Source organism: Sorex araneus, chromosome 3 (assembly GCF_027595985.1).
Source record: "Sorex araneus isolate mSorAra2 chromosome 3, mSorAra2.pri, whole genome shotgun sequence".
NCBI classification, from domain to species: domain Eukaryota; kingdom Metazoa; phylum Chordata; class Mammalia; order Eulipotyphla; family Soricidae; genus Sorex; species Sorex araneus.
The window spans coordinates 117,618,469-117,645,661 of record NC_073304.1 but is presented as its reverse complement, the minus strand read 5'-3'; the positions used below and the strand labels follow the sequence as shown (position 1 = coordinate 117,645,661).

Below are 27,193 nucleotides of genomic sequence, written 5' to 3'. Positions count from 1 at the left end.
AAAACAGAAAAAGAAAAAGAATTTACAACAAAATCAGTTAGAAAGAACAGGGCTAAAGCGATAGCACATCGGGTAAGGTGTTTGCCTGGCACGAAGCCAACCCAAGTTCGATTCCCAGCATCCCATATGGTCCTCTGAGCACTGCCAGGAGTAATTCCTGAGTGCAGAGCCAGGAGTAACCCCTGAGCATCGTCAGATGTGACCTAAAAAGCAAAAAAAAAAAAAAAAGAAATAAAGAAAGAGACCTACTCATCAAAAAATGGGGCAAAGAGATGAACAGAAACTTCCTCAAAGAAGAAATACAAATGGCCAAAGGGCACATGAAAAAATGCTCTACATCACTAATCATCAGGGAGATGCAAATCAAAACAATGAGATATCAACTCACACCACAGAGACTGGCATACATCAAAAAGAAAAAGAACAATCAGTGCTGGCATGAATGCAGGGAGAAAGGGACTCTCATTCAGCGCTGGTGAGAATGACGACTGGTCCAGCCTTTCTGGAAAATATGGACATTCCTCAAAACACTAGAAACTGAGCTTCCAAAGGACCCAGCAATACCAATCCTGGGAATATACCCTAGGGGCCCAAAAACACAATGCAGAAAATCCACTTATACTTCATTGCAGCACTACTCACAATAGCTAAAATTGGAAACAACCCAAGTGCCCAAGAAGACTAAATAAATTAACCAGTATCTTGTACTTAGTAAATCAGGCATTAATGTTTTGTTTTGCATTTTCAGTTTCCGTACAGCCATACCTAGCAGGGCTCTAAGGGGTGGCTGGGTCCCAGGACTACTCTAGGAAGTTTTAGGGGCCTGCCAGGGTCAATCTCCATTGTACCAGGGCAGGGGGAGGGGAATATGGGAAACACACAGTGCCAGGATTAAGCCCAAGCCCTCACACATGAAAGGAAAGTGCCCTACCACTTGATTCATATCTAGGCAAAAGCATAAATGCTTTGAAGTTGCTGGTGAAGGAAATTAATATTAACCTGCATTCCAATCCACTCTGTCATCTTCAGGTCATTTATTACATGAAATAAATGTGACTTTTTTTTTAGAATGTTCACAAAGTTATATATGCAAAATATGTAAGGTCACGTACAAAATAGGAAATCCAAAACAATAGCCATAATTATAACTATCCCTATGTCATCTTCTCCCCACCCTTCTCCATTTTTCTCTTATCACTGTATCACTGTCATCCCATTGTTCATCGATTTGCTCAAGTGGGCACCAGTAACATCTCCATTCGTCCCAGCCCTGAGATTTTAGCAGCCTCTCCTTACTCGTCTTTCCCAACGATTAGAGGCTCTTCCAGAGTTAAGGGAATGAGACCTGTTATTGTTACTGTATTTGGCATATCGAACATGCCACGGGGGAGCTTGCCAGGCTCTTCTGTGTGGGCAGGATACTCTCGGTAGCTTGCTGGGCTCTCCGAGAGGGACGAAGAATGTATATACTTTTATATATATACTATATGTATATACTATATACATTTAACATACATACAAGCAAGTATGTTAAAACCAAACACATGTGTGCTGCTTTAGGCACATCAGTGGGCTAGACTGTAAGAGGTCACGCTGCCACACACTTGCAGCCACACACTTCCAGGAGCTTTGTTTTATAGTCTCTGAATCTTGTCCATTGATGGGATTACATGGCGGGGGTAGGGGGGGCAGTTTCTGGGTGTGACTGCCAAGCCACTGGAAAATGGGGGGTCTGGGTGAAGGAGGCCCAGTCCCCATCTGAGCAGGCTTGAAGATCTCAGCCCCGGGTCCCGCACACCTGGGTTCCTCTGCCAGTTCCTTCATGCGTGAGGCTCATCCGAGCATGTGGAGAGTGACCTTGAGCACGGCTATGGCTGGGTTCCGAAGGTTTTCAGCTGCCAGGACTCAGCTTGGGGCGGGGAGGGAAACTCAACCTGCCCCCCTCCTAGGGGCCCTGGTGAAGAAAGCTTGGCATGGAGGTAGGCGATTCTTCGTTCCTTTTCTCTTATATACACATATATGTACACGTACTGTAAAAATTCTATGCAGGGTCAAGGAGGTGCATTGAAGTGTTGGAGTGCACACTTTGGTTGTTTTTTTTTTTTTTTTTTTTTTTTTTGCTTTTGGCGGTGCACAAGGGTTACTCCCTGGCGGTGCTCAGGGGACCATATGGGATGCTGGGAATCAAACTCAGTTCGGCCGCGTGCAAGGCAAACGCCCTACCCGCTGTGCTATCACTCTAGCCCCTGGAGTGCACACTTTGTATGCAGAAGCACAAAGTTCAATCACAGCACTTCATGGTCCCACCATCAGGTGTGGCCTCCCCCAAAAACACAGAAGTAAGATTTATTCTATATAAATGTTCAGCATTTTGTTCAATAAGAAATCAACATTCCTCTCCACCCCTATCTTCCCAGTCCTAACTGGTAATCCTTTTCACTTAGTACTACCAATGAATATCACTAGTAATGCCAGTTATCCTTTCCACTCAGAAAACATGTTGGAAGAAGCTATTCTGCTGGCAACTTACAATAATAGGGAGCCATATTCTCTCAGAAAGAAGTAATATTTTATATTAATTCTTTTGCCATAGGATTATCTAACTACCACTCTCTACAAAATAGGACTTAATGTCTCCTCCCAGTAACTTCCCTAGTTGGTAAATAATCAGTACTTTATTGGAATACAATATAAGAAGCTACATTGCCTTACATTCAACAGTCTCTCTATATTTGCTAAATAAAAGGGGGAAAAAGGGAATAAATGGGACCTGCGGTGAGGCCATCAAAAAAGAAACCAGACAAAATAAAGAACTAAGTTTTGAAACCATTATAATTTTCAGTTTATAGAGATTCAAATATAGGCATTAACAATCAGATTGCTCTCTCCCTGAGTCAACTGTCTAGATCATATCAGACCTAAATCATATCTTATGTTTCTAAAAGTTGAGGGCAAAACACTCTATATTATGGTCAGAGGACCAAGCTCTGCATTCTTTCTCAGTAATGCTTCCTATAACACCAAACAAGAAACAGAAGTAATAAAGGAAAGAGAATCAATAGCAACTTATTAGGCCTTAGGATGCAAAATGGTAACGATGAGTACCATAAAGTAGTCTGATATTATTCTCTGGTCCAATAACTTAGACCCATAAGTTTTCCCCTAATTAAAAAAAAAACTAAAGCTTTTAAAATATAAACATTTTATGGTAACTATGTGCAATTTGTGAATCATTATAAACATACCCACTACCTAAATAATGAAAGCATGATGGCTCTATCCACAAGAGAAAAATCAAAGGAAAGCCACTGACTGTACCGGCTTGCCACACTTCTGCTGGGAGAGCACTGGTACTGAGTGGCACAAGCCACTCCAGCGTGAGAGCAAGCACATGACTGGGAAGGTGGCAGAGGACACCAAGGAAAGAGGCATCTAGGGCCAAGCGATAGTACAGCTAAGAGGGCGCCTGCCTCTCACGCAATTGACCCAGCACCCCATGTGGTCCCCAAGGCCCACCAGAAGTGATCCCTGAGCACAGAGCCAGGAGTAAGCCCCGAGTAGTTGGGTGTGCGACCCCCATAAAAGAAAGAAGGATATCTATAAACAACTCAGAGTCAGGAGGGGCACGAGAAGCAGGGATCCACTCTGAAAGCCTTCACAATGCTCAAAAATAGCATGTGACCAAACTCCAAATGTTTGGAGTCAGTTCAAATCCCAACAGGATAGTTCACAACTAAGACCTTCAGCAAATTACTTAGTCTCTCTGGCTCTTTCAGCTATAAATTTATAGCAATACTAGTCCCTACTTAGAGAATACCAGCTCTGTGCTAGGCACTGAACACATGGCTGGTGTATCTTTTAATTCTCACAATCTGTCACATATGAATTATTTTCCTCATTGTGCAGAAAAAAAAAAAAAGACCATGTTCTTTCTCTCTATGCATGACTATTCCCCAGAAGGATACTACCAACCCGGTAGAGTTGTACTGGGAATTGGAAATAAATACAAAACTCTTAGCATTAGGAATTAGCACATGCCACATAGCAGAAGCTCCGGAAATCATTATTGTACTCTCATTTGAATAAGTGACCTAGTTGAACAGTAATGAAATCCCATGGGTAAGTTTCCCTAACAATCCTTAACAAAACAACACCTCTATAAAACCCAAGGCTCACAACTTGCAACTGCTTAAAATACCAGAGTATCATCCACCCAGTTCACACAGATAAAGACAGACAGACAGACAGACAGACAGACAGACAGACACACACACACACACACACACACACACACACACACACACACACACACACAGAGTTTCTCAGCTGAGCAATAAAATATACAATCCAAAGGAAGTCCACTATGAAGGCAATATTAGGCTCAATCTGAACAACAAATATTAAATATTCTACTTTCAAAAAATTTAGAGATCTCAGACCTCAACGGCTCAGGCACTACTGAACAAATTTATCTAATGTCACAAAAATAATTCCCAGAAGCATCCGTTATCCTTAAGTACTCAGCAAACCATTTCCCAGAATTGACAACATATTGCCAAAGTCCTAGTGAGTTTTGCCAACACCATTCAGCTGATAGGAAAAATGAAGTATTCTGGATCTGGCAGCAAATGATACTTTCCAGCTTCGCCACAAAAATAAGATCTTTTCTTTGTTATTACTTTCAGTGTTTTATTTTTCAGTCTGTCAATGCTGGAAATAACTAAAGAAATCACAAATAATCTCCTCTTTGAAGGACATCTAAAATACCACACCTACAATTCTTGCCTTTCACAATACTGTAAGCTCAAGAAAACCTATGACAATAATTTTTAAAACCAGTAATACAAGTCAAAATTCCAGGGCATGAATAAAACACCAAGAAAAAAAATTACAAACCTTTAATAACAGAACCAGAGAGGATGAAAGAACAGAAGCAAAAATGAGCATGAAAAGAGGCTCCTGAATTCCTAAAATCGCAATTTCAACTTCAAACTGTTCTATTCAAAGCAACATCTCACTAACACTAATCAGTTCCCCATATTCCTCCATCTACCTCGTTTTCCCACAAGTATGATACTTACCGGGGCAGCTCACTCAATCCCCAGCAAAAGGCCTCCAAGCAGTCACAAGGGCATTTGTGGGGCAAGTGATACAGGAATGGGGAGGGCCGAGGGAAGAGCTGGAGTTGTGGGGAGGGAAGGGTACAGAGGGAGGAGACAACAGCAGTTAGGAACAATGGGAAATTGTGAATCAAAACCACAAAGGCTTCCCGAAGAACAGGATGACAGGGAAAGGGCAATTCTTTTACCACCTATCAGGAATCAGGAACTGACAAATCACAATAAAGTAAAAAAGACAGACCTCCAATTAAATGCAAACAAAGTAAACATAAGAAACTAACCAAAAGTAACTTGAAAGTACATATCAAAAACTTCATAGAGACTTAAGAAAAACAATTAGGAGGCTGTTTCCTCCAGGGACATTCCTGATGACAAAGGTCAGCAGTATAACAATAAGGTTTACAGGGTGGCAGCTGCTTCCAGACCAAGGGCCGGCCCTAAAAAGCAGTCCTTTGCACTACAGTCAAAAGGAGCATCAGAAGACACTTTCATAGTGCTTTAAAGAATAACCAAAACAATTATACTGTTTAAATCTTTAATTCAAACTTCAAAAACTATTTGGAATTAAATCCTTTTAACATGCAAAACTCCAACTGTCTACAGCAAGGCACACTCTTAAAATTATTATGTATATTGAGCTGCTGGATTCAACAATTAATTTTTAAACACTTGGGATAGCAAAATTTCCCAACCCTGAAGGCGAGGACAGTGAAAGATATCCACCCTTCTCTCAGGGAAGAGGCCAAGTTATATCATCAAGAACAAACAGCAGGTCCCGTCCTGCCCACAAACATGTGATCAGTCAGCCCAGATCTTCCATTTGCAGGCAGTGCACAAAGGCCCAGAGGAGCAACACTCTTTTATGAATTGCTCCCAGTTATAAAACAGCTTTATTGAAAGGAGTTGTTTAGTAAGCATACTGATGAAAGAACTCATCAGCAGAATCCTTGCCAAATATGAAGATGCTGTATTTCTATAGATTGTGGAAAATATGAATTGATTCTTAAAAGATTTAGTAAGATCTATTGGCAAAATTAAACAAACACAGGCACTGACTAAATCTAATTTGATTCTTATATTTTAACAATACACAGAAATAAAGCAACTCTTTGACAGATGAAGTGTCAAATTAAAAAAAAAAAAAAGCAGGAGGATACTACTGCTTTTGCGTTCTGTTTCAGAGTGTTCCTGACATTTCAAATACAAAACATAGGATTTCTTCTGCTCAGTAGTAAATGCAAAGAAAGAATGTACAAATATCAAAGTTAAGATCTCCAACCAAGATTTATTAGGTGGCTATATATTCATTTATGTATACATCCATTAATTCATTAATCAAATAAAACTACAGGGGCCAGGGAGATAGTGCAGCAAATAGGGTGCTTACCTTATACACAGGGGACCCAGGTTCAATCCCCATTACCACTTATGGTCCCACAGTCCCTACGAAGTGTGATCCCTGAGTATAGAACCAGGAGTAAGCCCTGAGCACAGTGTGCTGTGTTCCAAAAAGCAAATTAAAACTATATTACTGGGGTAGTGATGCAGAGCTTCAACCCCAGACACAATGCAACTAGACAACATGACTCTTCATGTATCAGTCAGGCAAGGGAGGGGATCCACAGTGAACTCTCATCCTAATAGATTCAAATCTTTGATGTCTGTCAGCAAACACTTCATGTAAAACTCCTACAGTACCCACCACATTCTACTTTGCCTGCATAATTTTTTAACATTTCTTATTTCAAAATAATCTTTAAGATTATCCAGGAGGTTCTATCACAGAGAGAAAGAGAATCCTCTATCAATTACTGGACTTCCCTACCAAATAAATAGAATAACTATAGGTTTGGCCTGAGAAGTAAATTGTCTGTCGGAAAGCTTTTGTGGGCACAATTACTAGATCAAGAGGAAGTGTGAGGGGCTGGAGTGATAGCACAGCCGGTAGGGCGTTTGCCTTGCACGCGGCCAACCCGGGTTCGAATCCCAGCATCCCATATGGTCCCCTGAGCACCGCCAGGGGTAATTCCTGAGTGCAGAGCCAGGAGTAACCCCTGTGCATCGCCAGGTGTGACCCAAAAAGAAAAAAAAAAAAAAGAGGAAGTGTGATATACATGGTTTTAGATGTCAGATATAAATATCCAGAGATATCAAAATTGAATGATTGCTTACTACAGTACTTGGTAAAACTGTTTCAGTAAAATATGTCATATTTTTAAATATTTTGCAAAGAATGTTATATAATTGCCCACTTCTGCCTATAATAACCAAAGGTCTCTGGGGAAAAAAATTACAAAATTCAGGGGTGGAGCAATAATACAGCAGGTTGAGCAGAGCCTTGCATGCGGTGACTGGGGTTCAATCCCTGGCATCCCATATGGTCCCCCGAGTACCGTCAGGAGTAATTCCTGAGTGTAGAGCCAGGAGTAACCCCTGAGCATTGCTGGGTATGATCCAAATATCCCCCCAAAACAAATTACAAAATTCTTTCTAATAAATCTTCTAACTTATCACAATTTATACACATATAGTGCATATAAGCATATAAGCTACCAGGAGTATCCTGCCCGCACGGCAGAGCCTGACAAGTTCTCTAGCGTATTCGATACGCCAAAAACACTAACAATGATGGGTCTCATTTCCCTGACCCTGAAAGAGCCTCCAACACGGCACCATTGGGAAGGAGGAGTAAAGAGAGGCTGATAAAATCTCAGGGCTAGGATGGATGGAAACGTTACTGGCGCCCACTCAAGCAAATTGATGAACAACGGGATGACAGTGATACAGTGGTAGTGCATATATGTGTGCATGTGTATATAAGCACACAAATATATTAATAAATTAGCAGGGGAAAACTCTGGAACTTAAATAATGCAATCAAAAAAATTCTTTAACCGGGAAGGGGATAATAAAAGAACACAGAATGAAAAGTAAAGAGATCTACCTGTTGCGTTTCCACAACCTTTCATGACTAGTTTCCACTACTACAGGGGAGACACTAGCAAGTGTACCTCACAAGTTCAACTTAATGAAAGAACATTTTTGCTCTTTATAAAGTTGCAAAAAAGAAAAAATAGAATTTCTCTATGAAACATTTCTCTAAGGGGCCGAAGTGAAAGAACAGCAAGTATGCTTGTGGTGCATGCAGTTGACCTCCCAGGTTTGATACCCAGCACCCCACATGGTCCCTTGAGCCCACACAAGTGATCCTGAGCAGCACTGAGGGGAAGGGCTGAAAAGACAGCACAAGCAGAAGGGCACTTGCTAGCATGTGAGGCGAGTTCAATTCCCTACACCATGTAGCCCCTAAGAGGCCCTCAACAAAAAATAGAAGGAACAGGAGTTGGGCATATAGTTCAAAACTAGAAACTTGTCATGCATGAGGACCTGAGTTTGATCTCCAGTGTCACAAAACAGTGTGAGTGTGTATGTGTGTGTTTGTGTGTGTGTGTGTGTGTGTGTGTGTGTAGGTATGTAGCTAACAGACATGAAAATATAGCATGAGGGAAATACAAATCAAAATAACAATAAGAGAATAAGAGCATCGTCTCACACTTATTAGAATACCTGTGGTTAAAAAAAGACTACAGAAAGAGTCTGGTACAATAGCACAGTGGTAGGACACTTGCCTTGCGCACGGCTGACCCAGGTTCGATCCCCAGCACCCATACAGTTCCCTGAGCACCACCAGGTGTAATTACCGAGTGCAGAGCCAGGAGTAACTCCTGAGCACTGCCAGGTGTGCCCCTCTGCACCCTCCCCAAAAGACTACAGACAGCAGTATTCAGTAAGTGGAGAAAAAAGTAGCCCTTATACAAAGTTGGTGCGAATGTTAATTGGTGAAGTCACTATGGAAACAGCAGAAATTTCTCCAAAAAAAAATGAAAGCGGGGGCTGGAGCAATAGCACAGCGAGTAGGGCATTTGCCTTGCAAGCGGCCGACCCGGGTTCGATTCCCAGCATCCCATATGGTCCCCTGAGCACCGCCAGGAGTGATTCCTGAGTGCAGAGCCAGGAGTAACCCCTGGGCATCGCCAGGTGTGACCTAGAAAGAAGGGGAAAAAAATGAAAGCGGGGGAGATAACTCAAAGGGTTACAGCACAATTTGCATTCTGGAGTTTCAGGTTTGATTCCGGGGACAACATAGTCCCCTGAGCACTAAGTCAGGGATAGCCCCAGCAGTGATGTGTATGCTTCCCCTCAAAAGACACCATTGATTCCAACAGATATATGCACTGCTACATTCACTGCAAAATTATATACAACAGCCAAGAAACAGAAACCATCTGAGAGCCAACAATAGTGGATGGATAAAGAACATGTGCTATTGGGGCTGGAGAGATAGCACAGAAGGAAAGGTGCTTGCCTTGCACATGGCTGACCTGGGTTCGATCCTTGGCATCCCATATGGCCCCCCAAGCACCACCAGGAGTGAGCCCTAAATACAGACAGAGCCAGGAATTATACCTAAGCACTGCCAGTTATGGCCACAAACCATTGAAAGAGAAAGAGAGAGTGAGGGGGAGAGGGAGGGAGAGAGGGGGGGGGAGAGAGAGAGAATACATGCTATTTAGTCGTGTGTCATTTAATGATATTTCAGTTCAACAACAGGGCATATATATAGCAGTCTATACCATAATACCTAAGTGTGTAGTAGGCTATACCCTAGGTTTGCGTGATTACAATCAATGAAGTTTGCACAATGATGAAATCACGCATTTCTCAGAACGTGTCTGGTGATTAATTCATGACTATTATTAACACCATTATTACTACACAGCTATATGAGAATGTAAAATCCTGTCATTTGTCACTACATGGATAGACCTTGAGGAGATTATTCTATTTGAAATAAGTCAAATAGAATAATACCACATGTGGAAAAAACACAGAAAATGAAAAAACAAAATAAAATCCAATTCTTAGGTTCTGATGACAGAATAGTGGCAATCAGAGAAAGGAAATATGGCACAGGTCAAATGGGAGTAGGGACCCATTGTGTGATGGAGGGTGGAACCCAGTGGTGGTGGCAGTCACAGGGTAGACATTCAGATAGTGAAGAATAAAGCTGTACAACTGAAACTTTGCACAATGTTATAAACCAACGTGACCTCAATCTAAAGCATATACATATAGAAAACTTCTGAGAGCTGTTTAAAAATAAAAAAAATAAAAATAAAAATAAAAAAACAGACGGCATATAGTCCAGGGAGTACAGAAGCCAAGGCACTTGCCTTACATGCGGTTGCAGCTGTGGCTGCAGCAGTGACAATGTTTCATGTCCTGTCACATTATGTAGTCCCTGACCACAAAGCTAAATCTGGTCCCTGAGCACCATCAGATGTGGCCAAAAATCAAATAAAGAAAAATATTTAGTGCTCAGAGGGTCAGGTTGAAATGAGATAAAATCCATATGCAAAGCCTGAGTTCTCATCACCTTTTGAGTTATTTTCTTGGCCCCTAAGGACACATTTTGGAGAAGCCGGCAATTAACCACAGAATTGAATAGCAAAAGCATCCAAGAAAACTTCTGTGTATTTTTCATACAGAAAGATTTAAAAGGGAGTTAAAATAGTCAAGGAATAGTTAGTTTGGGAGCTTGTTTTTTTGTTTTTCTTGGGTTTTGTTTGTTGTTTGTTTGAATTTTGTTGTTATTGGTTTGGGGGCCACACCTGACAGTGCTCAGCACTTACTCCTGGCTCTGTGCTCAGGGATCATTCCTGGTAGCTCCAAGGACCATACAGGTCACTGGGAATTGAACCCGGGTGAGTTACATGCAAAGTAAGCGCCCTACACACTGTCCTATCTCTTTGGCCCCAATTATTTAGCTTCTAATGTTACAGTCACATTATTATTTGCATTCCATCTATTCAATTACATTCTCACATCATCCTATAAAGTACTAAAAAGGCATTATACCATTATGAGTAAGTCAATAAATCTTTAGAAAGGTATTTTGTTATTCAGGAATAGGGAATAAGACTTAAAATACTTTGCATGTACAAGGCTCTGAGTTAGATCCCTGATACCATTATAGAAACAGGAGAGAGCAGCCCTGGTGGTCCCTGGGCACCATCCACAATTAAAACCACCAACAAAAATTTTTTTCAAATAGAATGAAAAGACCTAAAGAATAATAAGAATGTGAAATCTCTCTCAAATGCAACACAGAATGACGTAAGTGCTAATGTCACAGAAAGTGATGAGAAACATGAATTTCACTCTCTTAAACCTTAGACTTATTATCAAGAGACTTGCTTAAGAAAGGAAGGGAATGGGGCTGGAGCAATAGCACAGCGGGTAGGGCGTTTGCCTTGCATGCGGCGGACCCGGGTTCGAATCCCAGCATCCCATATGGTCCCCTGAGCACCGTCAGGGGCAATTCCTGAGTGCAAAGCCAAGAGTAACCCCTGTGCATCACTGGGCGTGACCCAAAAAGCAAAAAAAAAAAAAAAAAAAGAAAGAAAGAAAGAAAGGAAGGAAGGGAAGATAGCAGATCTATCCATGACATTGAAACTGGAGGCATCTGTAAAGATGACATGCCACTGACCAAACAAGTGGCATAAGCAAATAGGACTATATTAAATTAAGAAACTTCTGCACCTCAAAGGAAACAAAGACCAGAATACAAAGACAGCCCACATACTGGGAGAAATTATTTGCCATCACTCATTTGATAAAGGGTTACTATGCAAAATTAACACTGGTTAGAACTTTACAAGGAAAAATTCCAACTTTATCAAAAAATGTGGAAAAGAGATGAACAGAAACTTCCTCAAAGAAGAAATACAAATGGCCAAAAGGCATATAAAGAAATGCTCCGTATCACTAATCATCAGGGAGATGCAAATCAAAACAATAATAAGCTATACCTTACACCAAAGAGATGGGAACTCATCACAAGGAGCAACAATAACCAAAGTTGTTGTGGATATGGCTGAGGGTGGGAGGGAAGGGGAGAAGGGGCCTTCATTCACTACTGGTGGGAATACCGATTGGTTAAGCCTTTTTGGAAAACAATACAGCCATTCCTCAAAAAACTAGAAACTGAGCTTCCATAACACCAGCAATACTGTTCCTGGGAATATACTCTAGGGGCCCAAAAGCATGGTGCAGAAAAGTCATCTGCACTCCTATATTCATTGCAGCACAATTCACAATAGCCAGAATGTGAAAACAACCTGAGTGCCCAAGAATAGACGAGTAGATAAAGAAACTACCATACCACTACATAATGAAATATTACTGAGTTATTAGAAAAAAATGAAGTCATGGAATTTGCTTATATATGGATGGATGTGAAGAGTATTATGCTCAGTGAAATGAGTCAGAGGGAGAGGAACAGACATAGAATGACTCCACTCATTTGCAGTATATATGTGTGTGTAATATCCTGACATCAATCCCCAACACACCCCACATGGTGGAGAACAATCTCCAGCCTTACAATAACAAAAACAAGCAGACAAAAAAACACCCAATTAACAGAGCCAAAAGTTTATGATGCCCACCAACTAAAATAAGAAATGAACTGAAAAGCAGTTTGCTTCCACCTTTTGTCATGGAGTGATTATGCATGCTATAACAGAAGAATCTGCAAAAACTCTCTCCCTGTTAGGTCTCACGAAATGAAGTTGATTCTACCATCATGGCAGAATAACTTTAAATTTTGGCAATATTGTTCCCTGAATCTTTCTGTATCCTAATTATAGTTAAAGTCCTGAGATTTCTACCAACTAGAGCAAACAGCAACCTAGGATACAAATACTTACACTGTATTAAGATGGATTAGCTGTATTTTCTTCATGTTTTCTACTTTCAAAAATCAGTTGGGGCTAGAGAGACAGTACAGAGGACAAGGCACTAGTCTTGCAAGTTAGATCCCCATCATTGCATATGTTCCCCCAGTACCACCAGGAGTGAGCAGTGAGGAGTAACCCCTGAGCATTGCCAGATGTGACCCAAAAACCAAAATTAAATTAAAAATTATTTTAAATCATATAGTTGGATGGGACAGATAGTTTAATGGGTTAGAGCACATGTTTTTCATTCTAGAGGACCAGATTCAATCCAGGGCATGATCCCCTGAGCACTGCCAGAGTAACTTCCAAGCACTGAACCAGAAGCAGTCCCTGGTGTGGCCAAAAAACAAAACAAAACAAAACCCAGACAGTTGTGGAGCCAAGAAGACAGTTCAGAGGGTTGGAGGTTTGCACTATAATACAGCAGCCCTGGGTTCAATCTAGGGCCCTGCACCACCTCTCCTGGAAACTTATAGAACGGCCCCCATTCTAGCCCCACTGGGTGCGCCCACACAAAAAGTCACAGCCACATTTATGCCAAGCAGGTGAACGAAAAATCAAAGTGTAAAACAGCAATCGTGGGGCTGGAGGTGCATATGGGGCCGGTTATGCACCGGTGGAGGGGTGTTGTGGGTTAGGAGATTGGGAATGCCTGTTTGAAAAAAAAAAAAAAAAGAAAACTGTGCTGATATAATCAAATACCAATATTTAAGAGAATAGAGTTGGACTCCTCTCTCAGATAATATGCAAAATTGAACTCAATAGCTCAAATATCTAAGTAACTTAATGAGCTATAAAAATTTCAAAGAAAATAGAAGCATAAATAATTATAACATTGGGTTCCACAAAGTTTTCTGATATATCACACAAGCAGCCAAAACAAAAAGAAAGAGACCTGGTGATAGAACAGTGGTAAAGCACTTGCCTTGCATAAGGTCACACAAGTTCAATCCCAGCCATACTACATGCCAAGTCTGATCCAGGTGGCACTGCCAGTTGGGATTCCTTGTTACCACAACAAAATATCAATCTCTGGAAAACTACAAGTAAAGTGTGTAACCTTCCAATGAGCACTACATAATAAATAAATACACACACACACACACACACAGACCAAACCAAGTGTACAACTCCTAGGAAACAGTACAACCCAAGTGTGTACCCCCCACACCCCTCAGGCCGCACCACAACCAAGAGCACAGTGAAATCAAGTGCATGGAATGTCCTGAGTCACTACAAAGGAAAGGGGCAGAAAATTCAAAAGGGAAAGGATGTGCTAGGAGATAGCACAGTGATTAGGGTGTGTGCCTAGCATGGGTCTGATCTGCAACATCACTTGGCCTCCCAGGCATCACTGGGCATAGCCCTGGAGACCCCCAAACACCACCAAGGTGTCCCTAGTGGTCCCTGGCACCACAGGGCCTGAGCAGCACTTTATGTGCAGGCTATAGCACTGAACTGTCAGCATAGTTGGTCAATTATAACTGGAAGAGACCCTCCAAGTCCCCAACACTGCTCGGGAAGCCCCCAACCAAGAAAAAAAGAGAAAACATAAAATGGTATATATTTCAATTAATCAAAATTTAATTGTTTATATATATACTTTTTAATTTTGGGGTTACTCGACAATGCATAGGGGTTACTCCTGGCTCATGCACTCAGGAATTACTCCTGGCGGTGCTGAGAGGACCATATGGGATGCTGGGAATCGAACCCACATACAAGGCAAATGCCCTACCGGCTGTGCTATTGCTCCAGCCCCAAATGTTTATATATATATATATATGTATATATATATATATATATTCCCCTGATTTTTGGAGCCACACCTTGTGACACTTAGGACTTGCTCCTGGTTCTGTGCTCAGAAATCATTCCTAAGAGGATTCACAAAATAAATGAGGTGCCAGAGATTGAACCCAGGTCAGCCACATAAAAAAGCAAACTCCTACCCATTGTACTATGGCTCCAGCCCCTGCAATATTTATGTTTCTATGAGTACCCTTAAGAAAGCAGTAATGATCCACCCCTGAGCCACCCTCCAGCACGCTCCTGGTTTTCGACCCCTCCCAGGTTTCTGCGCCCCCACATGGCATTTCACCACTACACACATCACTGTAGTGGACGTGGCCTCTGCAGAAGTGGGTGTGGCCTATTGGGGGGGCAGGCAGCCGCTCACCCAGCACAGTTATTTTCCCCTTTCCTGGCACTCGGAAATCACATCTTCATTCCCATCACCTAATTCTGTGGAGATTATCCTGGCCATCTCAAACACATTAGGACAATAGTCCAGTAGCATATTCCAATTCCACCGTAATACTGGCATTACTAGAAGCTCTGCAAGTCCAATATAAAAGAACACATCCTCTGAAGCTTCACTAGAGACCTCACCTAAGCCGCTGAGGAGCACCTGAGAGGAAGAGGGCAATACTGATAGGGAACTGGAAGGTGCCACCACCACACTACTACAAAAACATAAAGAAACAATGAAAATCCCCACCACAAGGAGATGATGAAAAGCTTCCAGGAGCCTCAACAAGCATTACCCACAAATACGATCTCTTCGATAAAGAATTCAGAGATGAAATATTGAAGATGTTCAATGAACTCAAAGAAATGGCTCAACAGACATCCAGGAAATTAAAGGAGGACATGAAAGAAACAATGAAATGCACAACCGAGAAAATACAGGAAGAAATGAGAGCAGAAATAAAAAAGCTACAAAATGAAGTGTCACGAATTAAGGATTCTGTAGATGAAATTAAAAATTCAGTGGGTGCCCTGAATAGTAGAATGGCCACAGCCGAAAGACAGAATCAGTGAGCTTGAAGATGAGCTACAGGAAGCTTACAGGCAACAACTAGCAATGGAGAAGACCTCAAAATAGCTCTTTGGAGATTCAGAGACCTAGGCGATGATTTCAAGAAGAACAACATTAGAATCATCAGAGTACCAGAAGGACAGGGAGACAAGCCTAGTGAAAAAGCCACAGTTAAAAATATCATTGCTGAAAAGTTCCCAGAGCTGGAGAATGCAGGCATCCAGATCCAAGGAGCCTGAAGAGTGCCAGCTAAAAGAGACCGTAGTAAAAAGACTCCAAGACATATCCTAGAATGATGGATGCCACAGATAGAGACACAATACTGCAAGCAACAAGGTCAAAGAAGGAAATCACATACAAAGGAGCACCCCTCAGATTTACAGCAGACCTACCAGAGGAAACCCTCCAAATCCAAAGACAATAGGGGGATATAGTGAAAAAATTCAATGAAAAGAACACCTCACCAAGAATACTTTATCCGGCTAAACTCTCACTCAAATTTGAAAAAAAAAATACACTATTTCATGGATAAACAACAGCTCAGGGACTTCATAGGCTCAAAACCAAACTTAAAAAAAGGACTAAAGGGGCTACTGAAGGTCAAGAAAAAACCCTACAAGCAATACCACTCCTGGGAATATATCCTGGAGAGGCAAAAAGGTATAGTAGAAATGACATCTGTATTTGTATGTTCATTGCAGCACTGTTTACAAGAGCCAAAATCTGGAAAAAACCAGAGTGCCCAAAAACAGATGACTGGTTAAAGAAACTTTGGTACATCTACACAATGGAATACTACTATGCCGCTGTTAGAAAAGATGAAGCCGTGAAATTTGCATATAAGGAGAGCAACATGGAAAGTATCATGTTAAGTGAAATGAGTCAGAAAGAGACAGACATAGAAAGATTGCACTCATGTGTGGAATATAAAATAACACAGTGGGAGACTAACACCCAAGAGTTGTAGAGATAAGGATCAGGAGGTCTACCCACAGCCTGGAAACTGGCCTCACATGCTGGGGGGAAAGGCAACTCAGATAGAGAAGGGAACACCAAGTAGAGGATGTTGGGAGGACCCATTTGGGTTGGAACACAGGAACTAAAAGTACACTATAGACTGAACATAAAAGCCACTCAATGCCTCTATTGCAAACTATAACAACCAAAAGGAGAGAGAACAAAAGGGAATGCCCTGCCACAGAGGCAGAGTGGGATGGTGGGGGATGGGGTGGGGGTGGTGAGAGGGATACTGGGATCATTGGTGGAGGTGAATGGGCACTGGTGGAGGGATGGGTAAACGATCACTGTACGAGTGAAATGCAAACACAAAAGTTCATAAGTTTGTAACTGTACATCAGTGATTCTCTAATAAAAAATGAAAACTAAATAAAAAGACATGTGATATCCAAAAGAACAAAACCAATCTGCACTGGTGTGGATGTGGGGAAAAGAGGACCTCACTCACTGCTGGTGGGAGTTTTAGCTAGGCCAATCATTTAGGAAAACAATAAAACTCTTCTCAAAAAAATAAGAACCAATCTTCCATACAACTTAGCAATTCCACTTCTGGGCATATACCCAAGAGCCCAAAAATTCTACTCAGAGAAGACATTTGCACTCCTCTGTTCAACTGCAGCACTATTCACAATAGCCAAAACCTGGAAACAACCTAAGTGTCCAAGAACAGGATAAAGCAGCTATGGTACAGCCTACAGACATACCACCCTGAACATGCATGATTTCATCTGATCTCAGAAACTAACCAGGGTCAAGCCTGGTTAGTACTTGGATGGTACATATACTTGTATCATTTGTATCACTTGTCATCCCGTTGATCTTCGATTTGCTCGAGCAGGCGCCAGTAACGTCTCCATTTGTCCCTGTCTCGTGTTAGTGGAACCCAATGGTATCTGCTCGCTCCAGGAACATGAAGAGCCTCAAACTGTTTATTCAGGGTTTTGAAAAGAAGTCTGACCATCTCATAGGTGGGCAGCAACATGGTCTTTTGACGTCCCACGGAATTCAGTTGGTAACGGCTCTAGTCCAGCGGTCATCTCTAAATCGAATTACATGTCCGGCCCATCTGATTTTCGACGCCTTGGCAAACGAGACAGCGTCCCTGATTCTTGATCATTGATGGAAGTCAAAACTCCAGATTCCTTCTCACTTGAGTGAAACATGCTATTCCAAACATAGCTCTTTCAACTCTTATTTGGGATACCTGAATAGTGTTCTCTTCCTGTTTTCGCAGGGCCCAGGTCTCTGAGGCGTATGTTAGTGCAGGAAGAACGGTGGAGTCGAAAAGATGTGCCCGGAGCCAGAGGTTCTTTGTTCTCTTAACAACTTCTTTGACGCTCTTGAAGGCGTTTCACGTTGCTCTCTTCCTCCTGTGAAGTTCTGGCACCAAGTCGTTCGTCACATTGAGTTCTCGATCTAGGTACACATGGCATTCGGAGATGTTTGTTCCATTGAGAGCAAATGGAATGTCAGGGACTAGTTCGTTTTTCATAAACATCATCTTGTTGAGATTCAGCTGTAGTCCAACCTTTCCACACTCGAGATCGAAGTCAGCCAGCATTTGTGCCAGTTGGCTAATGTTTGGTGTTATTAGAACGATGTCATCAGAGAAGCGGAGGTGGTGTAGTTGCCGACCATCTATCTTCACTCACATTCCTTCCCATTCCAGTCGTCACATGACATTCTCAATGGTGGCACTGAAGAGTTTCGGTGAAATGGTATCACCCTGCTGAACCCCTTTCTTTACATCCATGATTACTTCCTTTGTAGAATGGTGAGATCCTGGTGGTGAATCCTGGTGGTAATACAGCTCGTGGAGGATCTTGATGTACTGAGTTTAAACACCCTGTCAGGCTAGGGCTTCACAGGGCTTCGATGACCGCTTCAGTCTCAACAGAATCAAAGGCCTTCTTTAAATTTATGAACATTAGACATCTTGAACTCTCGCAAAACTTCAATGAGTTTGGTCACTGTATGGATGTAGTCAATCGTGCTGAATCCTTTCTGAAACCCGACTTGCTCGCATGGTTGTCCTTCATCTAGCATTCTGCCTATTCTATTAATGATGTGGCTATTGAAGAGATCCAAGTATAAGTCGTGACTAATCCTCTCCATTGCCCTTCTGTAAGGTGTGATAAATCCATCAGGACCTCGGAAGGCAGGCATCTTGGTCTTGTAGTTGGCGAAGGAAAGGCAAGCATTGCGAATACTTTTCCCTACTTCTGCCACACTGGCCAACACTGCAGCTCTTCTCTCTTTGAGGTCTTCCTTTATCGCTTCTCAGCACAGCTTTTCAAGCTCAGATGTTAGCTTGTGATTGTCTGAGGCTCATGCCAAACCATGCTGGCAAATGAACTCGAGAGTTTCTGAAGATGGGCATCTTTTTGTGGCTTTTCCACTCTCAGCATTCCTCACACAGTCATGGAGGTGCTGAACCAGTCAATCACACACATATACACAATGGAATACTACTCAGCTGTAACAAAAGACAAAACCATGCAATTTGCTGCTATGGGTGGATCTGGAAAATTGATGCTGAGTGATGTTATTCAGGAGTGAGACACAATGATCTCTCTCCTATGTGGAATATAAAGAAACATGGGAGGGAAATAACAAATGCCCAATAGCAACAGAAACTGAGAACAGGTCTTCAGTGGGAAACTACCACTGGGGAGGAGAGGGGGTAAGAGAAGTTGAGGAGGGGGACACTGGTAGTGAGGAGGATGGGAAGTGGTAACTCTGGTGGAGGGTGCAGTACTAGAATGTGTTATGCATGAAATCCTATCCATAACAGCACTGTACCCATGCCATGGTGCCTAAAGCAAAATGAAATCAAAAGATGTATGAGCACCAAATGCAGAAGGTGCAAGCCTATAGGAGAACCTCAACCACGGTTCGTGTGCCTCAGCAATGAGAGCAACTCCTGCCAAGCACCTTTCAATACCACAACTGAAGAAGTGTCAGCCTAGTTGAGCACAGACAGCCACATGTGTAAACACAACTGATGTTCAGTGTCCAGCAAGAACTACAGTTAAAAACTGTAAGCACCACACCCAGGCATGTATGCAAGCTCCCATCACCATAGCAGCAACAAAGGGAAAGAGGAAAGGGAATTTTTAAAAATTTTTTTAAATTTTAAATAAACTCAGAAATGGTTTGCAAGCTTAGCACTCTATTAAAAATAAATAATAAAATCCATACTATACTAATAGCTTTGAAACAGCTTTTAAATCCATACTTTAAAATCTATCACTGTCACTGTATCACTGTCATCCCATTATTCATTGATTTGCTTGAGCAGGCACCAGTAACTTCTCATTTGTCCTAGCCCTGAGATTTTAGCAGCCTCTTTTTACTCATCCTTCCCAATGGTGCCGCATTGGAGGCTCTTTCAGGGTCAGGGGGATAAGACCTATCATTATTACTGTTTTTGGCATATCGAATATGGCACGGGGAGCTTGCAGGATACTCTCGGTAGCTTGCCGAGTTCTCTGAGAGGGAGAACTAGACAATAAGCCTTGAGCCAACAAAACATAAAATAAATTATTCAGTATCTGCCTTTGTTGCAGGATTGGGTGGTGGTGGGAAAATTTGGAATAATGGTGGTGGGAAGGTGTAATGGTGGTGGGAACAGTGTTGAAATACTGAATGTAATAAATTATTGTGAACAACTTTATAAAAATAAAATTAAAAAAGAAAAATAAAAATACTATATGATCTAACTCATATGTAGGATATAAAGAAACAAAGCCAGAGAGTAAACAAAACCAACATTTGGAAACTAGATGTGAGCTGAGGTTGTCAGCCAGAGCATGTTGAGCCATACTAATAGCTTTTAAATCCATACTAATAGCTTTCAAACCCATACTAATAGCTTTTAAACAGAGGCAGGAAAGCTAGTGCATGCCTTGCACACACTAGACCAAGGTTCAATCCCCAGGATCCCATATGGCCCCAAGAAGCTAAAACATAAGGAGAGACCTCTTCATACCAAGATGACTGTAATCAAAAAAGACAGGTAAATAGCTCAACAGGTTGAGCACGTGATTTCATGTAGGAGGCCCAGGCTCAATTCCTACCACTGCCTGGGAGTGACCCCTGAGCACAGAGCCAGAAATAACACCTGAACACCAGTAGGTGTGGCCTCCAAAAACAAAACAAAATATGTAAGTTTGGACAAGAAAGCGGAGAAGGGGCTGGAGAGACAGAACAGCACGCAGGGCACTTGCCTGGCATGCAACTGACCAAGGTTGACCCATCACCCCATATGGTCCCTGAGACCTGCCAGGAGTGATCCCTGAATGCAGAGCCAAGAGTTAGCCCTGAACATTGCTGGCTGTGGCCCCCACAAAAATGTGGAGAAATCTAAACCCTTCTACTCTTTGGTATGAAAAAGTAAGATGATGCAGCCACTTTAGAAAAGTGACAGATCCTGGGCTGGAGAGATAGCACAGCGGGTAGGGCGTTTGCCTTGCACGCGACCGACCCGGGTTCAAATCCCAGCATCCCATATGGTCCCCTGAGCACCGCCAGGGGTAATTCCTGAGTGCAGAGCCAGGAGTAACCCCTGAGCATCGCTGGGTGTGACCCAAAAAGCAAAAAAAAAAAAAAAACAGATGTGTCAGAGAGACAGCTCGAAGGGCTGCAGCGCATGCTCTGCATACAGGCATGCTGGAGGCCCAGGTCTGACTAGGCCTCCAAAAACTACAAGAAATGATCCCAAAGCACTGAGCTAGGAATGGTCCCTGAGGACTGCCAGTGAGCATCCCTGCAATGTACACAAATATTGACAGAAGTATAATTTATTCATAAGTAAAAAGTAGAAACAACCCAAATGTACATCAACTAATAGATAAAGAAAATATGATATATTCCTATGACGGACCATTAATCATTAATCATTCATTAGAAAAATGAAAGACTAATACATGCTACAACGTGTATGAACCTTGAGAACATGTTAAGCAAAAGAAGCCAATCATGAAAGATCGCCTACAGTATAATTTCAATGACATAAAATGTCCAGAATAGGCAAATTACAGAGCTAGACAGTAGCTTAGTCAATGTCTAGGGCTGAGAAAAGACGTGAAGGAAACTGAAAATGACTGCTAACTGGTAGAGCACTTCTCTTGGAAGTGAAAAAAATGTTCTAAAATTTTGTTATGATTTTTCAACCGGATTAATATAAGGCATTAAATTGTTTACTTTTTTTAGGTCATACCCAGAGTAGCACTGGAAATTGATCCCAGGGGTCCAACATGTAAAGCTTACACTTCAGGATGAGAGATGGTCCAGGCCCTGAATTTGATCCCTGCTCCCCCTCCACCACCCCGTACTGCATAGTCCCCCAAATATCATAACCCTGTCCCCAAGAACAACACTGCTGGGAGTAGCCCCAGAACAAAACAAACAAGAAAAGCATGTATTCCAACCCTTTGAGCTATCTCTCTGGTCCTGAATTGTATATTTTAAATGCATGAATTTTAGGACATGCAAATTTTGTGTCAATGTTTGTCTTTTTAATGAGTTTCCCCATTTTCTGCAAAATGAAGGGTAATCTTTGTTTCATGTCATGTTTCATATTTCATGTTTCAGTTAGTGTTTTTTTTTTAATTTTTTAAATTTTATTGAATCACCGTGAGATAGTTACAAGCTTTCATGTTTGGGTTACAATCTCACAATGATCAAACACCCATCCCTCCACAAGTGCACATTCCCCACCACCAATATCCCGGGTATACCCCCCCCCCGTCCCCACCCTCCCCCTGCCTCCATGGCAGACAATATTCCCCATACTCTCTCTCTACTTTTGGGCATTATGGCTTGCAACACAGACACTGAGAGGTCATCATATTTGGTCCATTATCTACTTTCAGCATGCCTCTCCCATCCCAACTGGTTCCTCCAGCCATCATTTTCTTAGTGACCCCTTCTCTATTCCATCTGTCTTCTCTCCTCCGCTCATGAAGCAGTCTTCCAGTTATGGGACAATCCCCCTGGCCCTTGTATCTACTGACCTTGGGTGTCAGCCTTATGTGATGTTATTTTATACTCCACAAATGAGTGCAGTCCCTCTATGTCTGTCCCTCTCTTTCTGACTCATTTCACTTAGCATGATATTCTCCATGTTTATCCATTTATAAGCAAATTTCATGACTTCATCTCTCCTAACAGCTGCACAGTATTCCATTGTATAGATGTACCAAAGTTTCTTTAACCAGTCATCTGTTTTAGGGCACTCGGGTTGTTTCCATTTTGGCTATTGTGAACAGTGCTGCAATGAATATATAGGTACAGATGTCATTTCTACTGTGCTTTTTTGCATCCTCAGGATATATTCCCAGAAATGGTATTGCAGGGTCAATTTCTAGTTTCTAAAGGACTGTCCATATTGTTTTCCAGAAAGGCTGGACCAGTCGGCATTCCCACCATCAGTTAGTGTTTTATTTTTTTTTCCTTATTTTCAAACACTGTTTTATCTCATTATTGATATTAAAAATCTGAAAATATTCTTGTTTGTTTGCTTGTTTTAATTTATTTATTTTTTTATTTTATGCTTTTTAATTGAGACACCGTGAGAACAGTTACAGGGCTTTCAGGATCAAGTCTCAGTCATACAATGATCAATCAGTTAGTGTTTTAAACCCATGAACAATACCAGGTGCCACCTAGTAAAATTGGATGCTTGAAAAAAATCTTTTGTGCATATGAAATTCCATATAAGTTTTTATAAAATACATAAGCAACAAACAGGTTTTCAGGGCATTTATATATTCCAATATAGTCATTTTATTCAGGACAGAATAAAGTCATCATTTTCCTGATAATAAAGAAGCCAACAGTTAACAGTTATAGTAATATTTTATATAACTATTTTTATCTGCCCCAAAACAAAAATTAATATGTGTAAATAAATAAATGTGCATATAGTTCACAGAAAAAAAACATATAACCAATAAAGACAGGGGAAAATGTCCTATTTGTATTCATAATTAAAGAAATGCAGGGGGGCCGGAGTGACAGTTCAGCAGGTAGGGCATCTGCCTTGCAACCCTCGGGCTGACCCAGGTTCGATCCCCGGCATGCCATATGGTCCCCCCTCAGCAGTAGTTCCTGAGTGAAGAGTCAGGAATAACCCTGTGCATCGCTGGGTGTGACCCAAAAAGCAGGAAAAAAAAATGCAGGGCTGGAAAGATGTTAAAGTGACTAGGGTTCTTCTCTTGCACCCTGCTGACCCATGTTCAATCCCTGGTGCCACATATGGTTCTCCAAGCACTACCAGGAGTCATGCCTGAGTGCACAGCCAAGAGTAACCCCTGAAATTCTCTGGGTGCATCCCCAAAAACAAAATTTAAAAAGGCAAAAAAAAAAAAGAGTTGGAGATGTGGCTCAAGGGATACAGCAAATGCCTTGCATTTACAAGGTCCTGGGTTCCATTGCAGACATCAAATGCTCCCTAGCCCTACCAATATCATTGGTGGGATCAGCTCTGGTGGCCTCGAGCACTGCTGGGAGTGTCCTAGCATCATAAGAAGAAAAATATATATCATGTTCACATCTCAGATTCTCAAACATTTAAAAGTTAGATGGGGGGTTGGAGGGACAAGAGGGAAACTGGGGACACTAGTGAAAATGTACACTGGTAGAGGAATGGGTGTTGGAATATTCTATGACTGAAACCGGATCATGAAAGCTTTGTAACTGTGTATCTCATGGTGATTCAATTAAGAGAGGGGGGGGAGAGAGGAAGAGAGAGAGAATGATTATAGTCAATAAAAAGAAAGGATAATTATGTGATATAATAGAGAAACTTTTTTCAAAAAGACTTAGATAAAACCAGTGTAGCACAGATGAGGGTGTAAAACTTTTTGTCCTGTTCATTTCTCTGCTTTGAGGGTTCAGATTTATAATATTTTGCTAAAATAAAAAGTTAAAATATTAGTTGTTAACGAGACCATCAATGGCCTCTAACAGCTTGATCAGTAGCTGCTTAACAGCCATGATCCCAGAGACTCAGAAACAAATCCTGGAACCCAGCGCCTTTTGGTAGAAATCCCTCCAGATTTAATTATCAAAATTTCAGAATTCCAGCAGACATCATATGCTATTCATAATCAGCAATAGAAAACAAATTGTCTAATGTTGCCTTTTCGGCAGGTCTGAGTGTTGGGGAAAATCCCGAACAATAATGGTGGGTCTGGTGTCAAAATATTGAATGTAATCAAAGTAGAGAAAGAATAATGTGGACATCATCTGCCACACAGGTAGGGTGAGGGTGAGGGGTGGGGGGGCATACTGGGGTTTTTGGTGGTGGAAAATGTTCACTGGTGAAGGGATGGGTGTTTCATCATTGTATGACTGAGACTTAAACCCAAAAGCTTTGTAACTGTTCTCACAGTCATTCAATAAATAAATTTATATATATAAAAAAGGAACAGTATGTATATGTGCACATATATACACACACTCCTTGTTGCAGCTGTAGAAGGGAATTGAGTCTAATAAAGTCAAACACACAGAAGTATGTCTCAACTCAAAATCATTAGAAAGTTTTGCTTCAGATAGCCCTGGGAATTGAAGGTCTGCTGTGATCACTCCAAATAAATGAACAAATAGAAATTTCTATATTTTTTCATTAATAGTCTGATAGGTTCTATTAAAGAGACACATTACTTGATTTGGAGCAAGTATTTTAAGAAATCTGGGAAATCAAAAGAAAAATATGAAACAGCTTGTGAAAATGAATATACTTATATTTTATATCCTTGTTGGTAAATTTTCATTTCACATAAGAAAGCCACATGTGTTAAACTGACAACAAAAGAATAAATTGAGAGATAATATAAAAACATATATTAGTTAAGAGAACAGCTCTTCTAGAGTTCTGTAACTTGCTCTAAAAAATACTGAACTTGAGATTTTGTTAGAGAGTCTCTGCTAGAGAAATTATATGCTCAAGGGTCAGGGTAACAAAATTTTGTAGCTTGTTGGTCAAAAATGTAGAAGGCCTGCCATGTTCTCCTGTGAACACATATCTTGCTTGCTTACTTCCACTCTAGGGAAGTCTGTGTTCTGTCTTGAACACATACTTCTTTCTCTCCCCTCACATCTTTCTAAACAAGTTTCAGTAAAAACTATCACACTTCACAAACAAGCAAGTCATCAAGCCAGTCATTAAGCCAGCCCGAAAGCCAGCCAGCAAACCAGCAAGCCAGAAATCCAGAAAGCAAGCAAGAAAGAAAGGCAGGTGGCTTGGACACTCCCAAACATGTGGCTGGTATCTAAAGGCATTTTTGTGGAACTGTACTGTAAATACCCTAGAGGTGTCTACCAAGTTATTCATCACAAAATATAGTACATGTCCATACAATAATACATGAATCAAACATTTTTTTTAAAAAAGTGGGGCTGGAGCGATAGCATAGCAGGTAGGGCGTTTGCTTGCACGTGGCCAACCTGGGTTCGATTCCCATATGGTCCCCTGAGCACCGCCTGGAGTAATTCCTGAGTGCAAAGCCAGGAGTAACACCTGTGCATCGCCAGGTGTGACCCCCCCCCAAAAAAAAAGTTACAAATGGATATTTATTGACATGGACATATAATTATCATCATTTTTGTTTTTGTTTTCAGTTGAGCATCATAACCATAGGTGCTCAAAGGTATATAATGCAGAACATGTACAAAAAAAAAACAAACCACTTAATTCTCATCACACAGACCCAAATTAGTTCAACACTCTTCCTTATTTTAGTAAATAGCATTACCATTTATTCACTTTTTCAGTTCAAAATTGGAGCCACTCTGGATTAAACATGAAACTACAGAGACATATATGAGGATTTTAACATGATTGCTCATTTGTTTTGCTGTGTCTGCAGCAATTGGAACTAAAAATTTTTCATTAACAAGGCAAATTAAAAAGTTAGAAAATTATTCTGAAAGACACCGCTCCTTGTAGATCTATAATGCACTGAAAAAACTCAACAACAAAAAATCCAATGACCTCATCACAAACAGGGTAAGGAGATGAACATTTTCCCAATAAGACATAGGGATGGCCAGGAGACAATACAAACAAGTGATTATGTTACTCAAGGTTAGGGAAATGCAAATCGAAACAGTGAGATACCCCATACCTGTGAGAATGGCACATGTCAAAAAGTCTGGCAATAGCTAGTGTTGGTGGGATTATGGCAAGAAAGAAACCCTCACCCACTGGTGCTGAGAATGTCCCGTAGTTCAGCCTCTATGGAAAACAATATGGAGATCTCTCAAAGGAAATAGGAATAGAACTCCTATGACTCAGTGAAACCACTTCCTGGTATCTATTCCCAAAACACAAAACATTAATTTGAAAGGATATGTGTATATATATATATATACACACATACATATATGTCAATTGTATATGTTCATTGCTGCTTATAGAATAG

At 41.3% G+C, this 27,193-nt stretch overlaps 1 protein-coding gene across 10 annotated transcripts in view; it reads right to left on the bottom strand.

Annotated features, from left to right (window-relative positions):
- USP54 (ubiquitin specific peptidase 54) overlaps positions 1-27,193 on the bottom strand; it is a 169,030-nt gene that overhangs the window by 108,109 nt on the left and 33,728 nt on the right. For 5 of the 10 annotated variants that reach the window (XM_004615459.2, XM_055130347.1, XM_055130346.1 and 2 more), the window contains exon 1: positions 5,082-5,184. The exons of 4 other annotated variants lie outside the window; for them this stretch is intronic. The gene's annotated coding sequence lies outside the window, so the exon portion shown is untranslated. Of the gene's footprint in view, positions 1-4,896; positions 4,915-5,081; positions 5,185-27,193 lie in introns of those variants that run through there. One more of the 10 variants, XM_055130345.1, reaches the window with a different exon arrangement.